This window comes from Octopus bimaculoides, chromosome 12, assembly GCF_001194135.2.
Source record: "Octopus bimaculoides isolate UCB-OBI-ISO-001 chromosome 12, ASM119413v2, whole genome shotgun sequence".
In the NCBI taxonomy this organism is placed as follows: Eukaryota; Metazoa; Mollusca; class Cephalopoda; order Octopoda; family Octopodidae; genus Octopus; species Octopus bimaculoides.
Window position 1 is genome coordinate 58,191,178 of NC_068992.1, and position 8,868 is coordinate 58,200,045.

The window sequence follows — 8,868 nt, forward strand, 5'->3', positions numbered from 1 at the left end:
ATCGGTTGTCAAGCGATGTTGGGGGGACAAACACAGACACACAAACATACACATATATATACATATATACGATGGGCTTCTTTCAGTTTCCGTCTACCAAATCCACTCACAAGGCTTTGGTCGACCCGAAGCTATAGTAGAAGACACGTGCCCAAGGTGCCACGCAGTTGGAATGAACCCGGAACCCTGTGGTTGGTAAGCAAGCTACTTACCACACGGTTTTTCTATCTGTTCCACTGTTGGGGATGTTTCAATATGCCTGGTTGTTTAACCCACCAAGTCTGACCTGATCAAGCTGGCTAGCAATAATCATCATTGCCACCATCACAATCACTGCAGCCACCACCTTCATCAGCATTTCCCACACAAGCATTGGTGGAATGGGTTTTCTGAGGCAGTGTTCTTTGGATGGATGCTCTTCCTGTCTGTCAACAACTATTTTAGCCACCTACTACACAATACAGGGACACCGTGTAACTCCTCTAAGACTAGGATGCATTTTAAGCTCTCCAGCCATAACCACATCATCTTATTTTTCTGACATAGTAAATCTAGGACTGCATTATCCAATGTGTCCAGCCTTATTTAACATGGCAGTGTGTGGTTTGATGCGTATTTGGCTGCTATATATAGCAGTTTAAATGACCACTTGGAAGTTTCTTCCTGCCTATAAGTTCTTATAGTGACTGCATCAGAGATGAGCATGGTGAATTATTGTCCTAGCAAACATTCTCTCTTTCTCAGTTTTGTTTTTTATTATCTGTTTGTCTGTCTCTGGTTTTGTGTATCATAGCACAGTGTTTGCATTGCTAATGAGTTCATTGATGCTACTGTTATTTTATGTTTTACTTGTTTCAGCCGTTAGACTGCGGCCATGCTGGGGCTCTGGCTTGAATTTTCAGTCAAACGAATTGACCCCAATACTTATTTTTTAAGCATGGTACTTATTCTATTGGTTTCTTTTTGCTGAACTGCTAAGTTAACAGGGATGCAAGCACACCAACACTGATTGTCAAGTGGTGGTGGGACACACACACACACACACACGCACGCACGCACACACACACATATACAATGGGCTTTTAGTTTCCATCTACCAAATCCATTCACAAGGCTTTGGTTGGTCTGAGGTTATAGTACAAAACACTTACCCAAAGTGCCACGCAGCGGGACTGAACCTGGAAACGTGGTCGGGAAAGCAAGCTTCTTACCACATATTATTTTTGTCTGGATTGAGTGGGAAGGTTAATATTCTGAAGTTTGTGATGACATTAGTGAAAAAGCTTTACAAAGGAAACGGTTAGCAACAAAAGCAGCTGGCAATTATACAGACATTGCTGCTGTAGCAGAAATGACATAGTATTATAGACATAGTAATATAGACAGGAAAAAAAATTGCAAGATTGTGTGTTTAGTCTAAAGAACAATTGTTATTCTCAGAAAAATGTATTTTCTCTGTGGAAATCTTTTGGAACAGTTGGAAGTGACTGATATTGTATAGTTTCTTTCTGTCATGAAGAAATTTATTTTGGAAACTGAAACTTTCATCAGAGCTGTATTAGTAGCAATCTGACTGAAAATATATAATGAAAGACCTTCCAATGATGGCCTTCTTATATTTATTCTATGTTTAAAAATACATTGTCCAGTGGCTCTTTTTCTTTTTAATAAGGCACAGATGTGGCTAAGTAGTGGCTTTGTGCCTGGTGAAAGATTAGAATATCATAGACGGATAGAGATAGGAATCTTACTATGGGGGAGATACTTGGCTACCTCAGTAGGAAATAAAAGGAAAGATGGAGAGATAGAGGAGATAGATAGATAGACAGATAGATAGATAGATAGATAGATAGATAATGATAGACAGATAGATAGACAGACAGATAGATAGATAGATAGATAGAGAGTTGGAGATGAATTGGGGAGCTTACCCACAGGGAACAGTGGTGAGCAGTATAAGTAGAACAGAGGGGATAGAGGGGGATGTTCTGTAAGAGTGTGAGGGGAGATATTTAGTGGTGGGAAAGAGGTGACTGTAACAAGTGATGGTCTTGTTGTTCTTAGTACTTGAGAGGGTAAGGTTCTTGTTTGAGTGGGTATTTAGTCACTGTTATTGTAGCTTAGGTCACTGCCCTATAGACTTCTTTGTCTTGGTTTTGTTTATGCTTTCATTGTTAATGTTAGGAAGGCAGTGAGCTGCTAGAAGTCTCAGCATGCTGAACAAAATGCTTTGCAGCCCTTCTCCTGGCTTTGTTTTAAGTTCAAATTCTGCTGAGGTCAATTTTGCTTTTCAACTTTTCAGGGTTGATAAAATAAGTACCAGATGAGTACTGGGGTCAATGTAATTGACTAGCTCCCTCCCTCCCTCAAAATTTCATGTCTATAGTAGAAAGGATCATTAATGTTATAGTTAACGATAGTAGTTTGGTAGACTCATTAGATCATTGGACAAAATGACTTGTGGTATTTGTTCTGACTCTTTATTGTCTGGGTTTCAAATCCTGTCATGGCCAACTTTTATTTTGATCCTTTTGGGGTTGATAAAGTACCAGTCAAGTACTAAGGTTGATTTCATCTTCTAACCCCACTCCCACGAATTTCAAGCCTTGGGCCCATGTTAGAAACAATTATTAATGTTGATGCTGTTGTTTGAAATTGAGTATTGTTTGTATCAAGGTCATTGTTTGATTGCATACATAGCAGAGAGCGAGTGCATAGTCGAGGGCCAGTGCATGGCAGGGAGCCATAATGAGCCAGAGCATGGTCGTTTTTCTGTCGGAGCAATGAGAACCATCTTCAAGGATGACTTGCATGATGATTTTAAGAGTGAAGATCAGTTGTGCACCATCAACCTCACTCTTGTCCATGACCAACTTCAATCCAGGGACAAAACTGGGTCATGACAAATGGGAATGAAGACAGATGTAGTGGATGATCAAGATGTCTTACTTGCTTCGTCTTGCTCTCTGTCCTTCTCAACTTGTTGCTACATCAGCATTCCCTTCTGTTTAACCGTGTAGGTTTCTTCTGCAGTGTCTACCAGATTCAGTCTTCACATGCCCTAATAGGCTACTTAACCCCACCGTATCTGGGACCCTGACAAGTGCTACAACTCCAAGTTAGAGTAGACTTAGATGCAATAGGAGTCAAGAGGTGGTTCCACATGCTTCAAAACCCTGGAGCTCAAGAAGCAGGTCTCCACTATCGTATTATGCAGTTTAAGGTCATATCCAGGGCATTGCATAGAAAAGAACCAGTAGAGAGCTGGTATACAACCGTTATATAGTAGAGAACTGACATATAGCAAGCATGTGGGAGAGAGGATGTGTCTTGTACAGAACCAGATCATGATAGAGAATTAGGCCTCACAGTATTTATCTACATCTTTGCATTTTTGTAATCAATTACTTTGTCTTTCATCCTTCTGGGGTTAATGGAATAGACACAAGTCAAATACTAGGGGCACCCCCAACACCAAACACACTACTCTACATCTCCTGTAATATATAGGTTACAGTACATGCTTCCCATCAAACGCATAATCTTATTTTAATGTTAAACATGAATTTTCTAAATGGATTTTCCAGTTTTAACGATTCTTTCTCACTGATATTTTTCAATTAGCAAGTCTTACCTTACTTAACTCTCATTACCTATGCTGTTGCTACCTTTAGAAAAATACTTCAACCTAAATTATATAAGACTGGCGTTTTAGTATTTTATGGAGCAAGAATTTCCTAATGTTTATGAAATTGTACTTTACAACTTTTGCATAGTTGAAGATCTCTAACACATTCCTTTTATCATACCTTATAAATAATGATATTTTCAAGGAATAAAACTGAATCAAGACTTCTTCCTGATTATATACTCTCTGTCCACTAATGTATTTAAAAAAGAAATGTTACTTTTAATATATGAAAACGCTTAGAGAACTTTATCGCGGAAAAAAGAAAGACAGTATTTACATTTTTTACTAAGCAGTTACCAGTTTCAATATATATCTGTGTGTGTGTGTGTGTGTTTAATGGAACAGAATATATAAGATATAGTAGTATTTAGTATATATAATATATACTAAATGTATTTATACCTAATGTATCCTATAAATATTTCTTCAAAGGAATCATTTAAATTTCCTTTATATATAATGAGCTGTCTTGAATGATGTTCAAGCAATTAGAATCTTTTCTAATGGAATTCCCATATTGAAAATATTATCTTATAATGTTCATAAAGTTTTTTTTTTAAATTTTCTGTCTGTTTGTGAAATATAGTGTTATATTTAATAGAAGTACTTATTATATTTTCCTTTGTTAACACCACTTTCATGGGTATAACAACTGGCAACATTCAAAATTTTCTTTGAAAAGAGGGTGGTGGAAATGGTAGATCTCTCCTTCTGTTAAATTCCATCTTCATAATTTATGCTGTTTTTCTCATTCACTTTACACTTTCAGGTATATATAAAATATTTATGATTTCCACATTTGCAAGAATATCACATATTTCTGTATCTCAAAATACAAAATTGAATATGCAGAACAAAATGATCATCACATGTCTATTTCCCATGCTGGCATGGAGTGATTTTTTCTCTTGGCACCAGCACTAGTGAGGTTGCCTTGCAGTTTGTGAGCCTAGGAAAGATGATTTTAGGCAAGGTGAAAAGAGCATAGCTTTGTGCACACCGCATCAGACTCTATACAAAGGCAAATTGAACTCTGAAGAGTTAAATTTTGTGGATGTGAAAACATTGGTCGCTCTCTAACCAAACTTCAACATTAATGCTTTAGTATATATGTATATTTGTATGTGTGTGTGTGTGTGTTGTTGTGAGAGGTTGATAGTGAAGAGCCTAAAAGAGTTGACACTGGAAAAGGATTATGTAAAGGGATGGGTTTAGAGTCAGGGATTAGTGAGAAAGAGAGGGACAAAGTAGTAAGAATGATGAGGTTAGCTGTGTATAGCCTTGTTTTAATGTTGAACATGAATTTTCTAAATGGATTTTCCAGTCCCACATTTTATAAAGGTGAATATGGGTGGAAGATGTGAGGGTTATATTTTTTAATGAATATTGTTGCAATAATTTGAAAGTAATTTGAAAGTTAAATGCCAACAGGTCTTACTAGTTAGCGAAACCCAGTCCAATTGAATTGTCATTTGTTACTTTTTTCAGCTAGAGGCTATGGCCATGCCAGGGCACCACCTTTAAAAAAATAATAATTCTAATACAGGCAGAAGGTCTGAAATTTTAGAGGAGATAGTTAGTTACACTGTCCCCGTCCCCACCCCAAGTGCTTAGCCAGTGCTTATTTTATTGACCTTAAAAGGATGACTAGCAAAGTTGACCTTGGCAGCATTTGAACTCAACCTAAAGCCAGAAGTCTGGCATGTTAGCAATTTCATCATCAAATTTTGCTGATTGGTGTAGTGTTAACAAAGGTTAAAAGTTTATGGTTATGTAATAACTATAATAGCTGCTGCCTGCAAAAGATGTGGCTTCTTTATATCAGGTTCTGTACAATGGCCATGCTGTCAGCAACCAGGAAATGGCTAAAGAAAAAATAATTAACTCCTTAGAGTTTTAGTTATATATAGAAGCTGTCTTGGCTGGTGGCAGCTCTACACTTGAAAATGTTAATGACAAATTAGTGTTGAAGAGTTTTACTGATGTCAATTGCCAATATATCTATCTGTCTACCAAATGCAGAATATTTCTGGCTGTCCAAAGTGTTCATTTCTGATGTTTACACTAACGGAAATAATTTTGGCTGCCAACAAAACAATATTACTAGCTAGTTAGTTCTCCATCAACACTGGAGTGATTTTTTTGTTTTCTTCATTACATCTTACATTACACCTTCGCTTCTTCTTTTTCTGTCCCTCTCAATCACTCATGTTTCCCCGTCCTTGATCAGTCTGGGGTGACACCCATGATGTTCAAGTTATTTTCCATGCACTCTGATAATGCTGATGAGCATTATCACTATTATTAACTGATGTTTTATCAGCACATCAAATGATACAGTTTTGTTTTCCCCTCTCCCACATGACATTTTACTGATGCTAATTCACATTCTCTTGTGTATATAAAATCGTGCTTGATATGTTCTGGCTAAATTCACTAATGTATAAATAATGCTTACCAGTTCTGATTAATGTCAAGACATTATCAAGTTTCCCCAAAGACTGTTGTTGTAATACCTATGTTTAAAGGTAGTCCAGTTATGGCAGTCCCTGGTTTTTAGGGTTATCTTTCATTCACAGCATCCCCAAAATGATGGAAACAGCCATTAGCAAGGGCCTTCTCCAACACCTTGAATCCCTCTTCTTTAATGACCATCAGTGTGGCTTTTGTAGAGTCAGATCTACTGGTGTCCGACTCTCTTCTGTTATGCATCAGTAGCCTTCCACTCTCCAGAGTTTGGCAAAAGCAGTAAACTGTGTCTGGGCCACTAATCTCTTAGTAAAACTACCACATGTCTCTTGTCTCTTGAATGGGTAGTTTCCTGCCAGATTGTGCCATTTGCATCATGTGGTAATGTTGCTTGCTCTCTCTCTCTCTCTCTCTCTTTGTTTCTGACTTGCAGACTAAAAACTATGGTGTTCCTCATGGTTCAGTTTTGTCTTTCATACTATTCACCTTATTGTGTCAACAACCTATTTGCTGTTATACCAACCACACCCACTTCTACCTAGCTGATACCACTCTTCTAAGCTTCCACTTCCAAGCATCATCTACATGCAAACTAGACACCTCATCTATTGCTAGTGTCTCTTTCAACTACACAAAAGCACAGTCAGGGCTCACCATTTCCTCCACACCTCAATACTATACTGGTACTTTATTCTAATCAACCCTAAAAGAATGAATGCAGTGGGATTTGAATTCAGAGAGCTGGAAAAACTACCACAAAGCATCTTTCTGAAGTTATCATTACATTCTGCTGTTTCTAATTTCAGTGCAAGGCCAGAAATTTATAGGGAAGAGGGTTAGTTGGTCATATCAGCTCCAGTTTTATTTTATTGACCCCCAAAAGTATGAAAGCCAGATCTGACCTCAGTGAAATTTGAACTCAGATCATTAAATAGCTATAATTAAATGCTACAAGATATTTTGTCTAACCCTCTAATAGTTCTACCAATCCTCTGCCTTCATGTAACTGCTTCTAACATGGGCACCAGGGCTGAAAGAGTTAGATGCTTACTGTCTTTCCAGTTTACAAGTTGACGTAGCATATAGTGTAAACATGTAGTGTAAACATTCAAGTATTGTCTCTATCTTTCGAAATCCTGCTGCATTTCAGATGAAATTTTTAGTCCACCAAAATTATCTTGGTGTATGTCAACCTACTTTTCTTCATTGTAAATTTTGGTCTGAAAAATTCAACTTGTATGCCAGAAAATGATAAATAGACCCTAGTACTTTATTAAACCTGAAAGGATAAAGGGCAAAATGTTTCTTTCTTCTTTTTATTACTGCTTCTTATTCTCTTAAACCTTTTTTTTTTTTTTTTACCCACATGACTGACCACTACAACAACCACCACTAACACAACAGTCATCACTATTGTCGTTACCACAATTCCTTAAAGAATTTTCTCTACATTTATTTACCTGGCAAGGAAATCGGTGAAAATGGATGACACTTACAATTGTGTGCACCGACTGGCTGCAAATAGCTGCAGCTGCCTACTTCTTCAGCTGACTGACATGTTTCTAGTTTAAGTTTGCTGCTGAAGAAAACTAAAGGAAGTGGTGTTGACATTTTGAACGGTGTGTGGGGGGAGTCGGTGAGGGCACAATGTAGGTATGGCCAAGTTGTAGTCTACAAAGATGTCTGGTGAGGGTAATTGGTGGTGTGTGGATGGCTTTGGTTATGCTCCCTACTGTAAACAGTAGGGAGCATGGAAGGGTCAGAATGTGCTTGTAGGTGGGTTATTTTCCTCAAATACACATTATTCTTGATATTTTGAAATAGCTAAAAACTTTATGATAATTGTGGAGGCAGACTGGTGGTTATGGTGACAGATTTGTTGGTTGCTCATGTTTTTCATAATGGCTTTTGTGGTAGTGTTTCACCAACAAAGACTGTTAATAGTTTAGTGGTAATGGCAACTGTGGTGAATGTGAGGATTATGCAGATATGATCCTGGGTGGGATAGGAGTGCTGTCGATGTGCTGTTGTTGGTTCGTAGTCGTGGTAGTTGCAGAAGCAGTGACAGTGGTCGTCGTGGTGGTCATGGTCGTAATCGTGGCTGTAACGGATGTGGTTAACAACAAGCATTGAAATTGGCTTTTAATATGAAGTCCAAGTGTCTAGTCTGCAGTAAATGCTGTTCGAGGTTAGACGATAGCAGCCAGGAAGGAAGGAAGGAAGGACCTGTTCAGTTCTGTTCCGTCTGGATAGGTTTTCTTTTGTCCATTAAAATAGAACTATTTAGTTTAATCAATTGGGTGACGAGGAGGTGAGTGGGGACGATAGGGCTAAAAATAAGATAGATAGATAGATAGATAGATAAAATTTATAGAGCGACGTGAAAGAGATTAGTGACTAGAAAGTGAAAGAAAGGAAGAGAAATGGAGAAAGAAGGTGAGAAAGGTAGAGAGAGAAAGAGAGAGTGGGGGTTATTAGAGTTTCAGAAACGATGAAGAAAGAAAGAAAGAGTGGCAGTGGTGGGAAGAACGCGAAAGAAAGTAACAAGAACTTGAATTCTGTGAAATAAATGAAGCTAAGTAAAAATGAAAATGTGTAGATGAAGCTTTAACTGCTGATGTGCTGTGATAGAGAACAATTGAAGATTGAATAAGGGAGCGAAAGAAAACGAAAACAACGTTGTTGGATGGATTATATATATATATATA

General features: G+C 37.8%; 1 protein-coding gene across 4 annotated transcripts in view; it reads left to right on the forward strand.

Annotated features, from left to right (window-relative positions):
* LOC106883607 (tripartite motif-containing protein 2) overlaps positions 1-8,868 on the forward strand; it is a 209,019-nt gene that overhangs the window by 154,694 nt on the left and 45,457 nt on the right. The gene's annotated exons all lie outside the window — the stretch shown is intronic.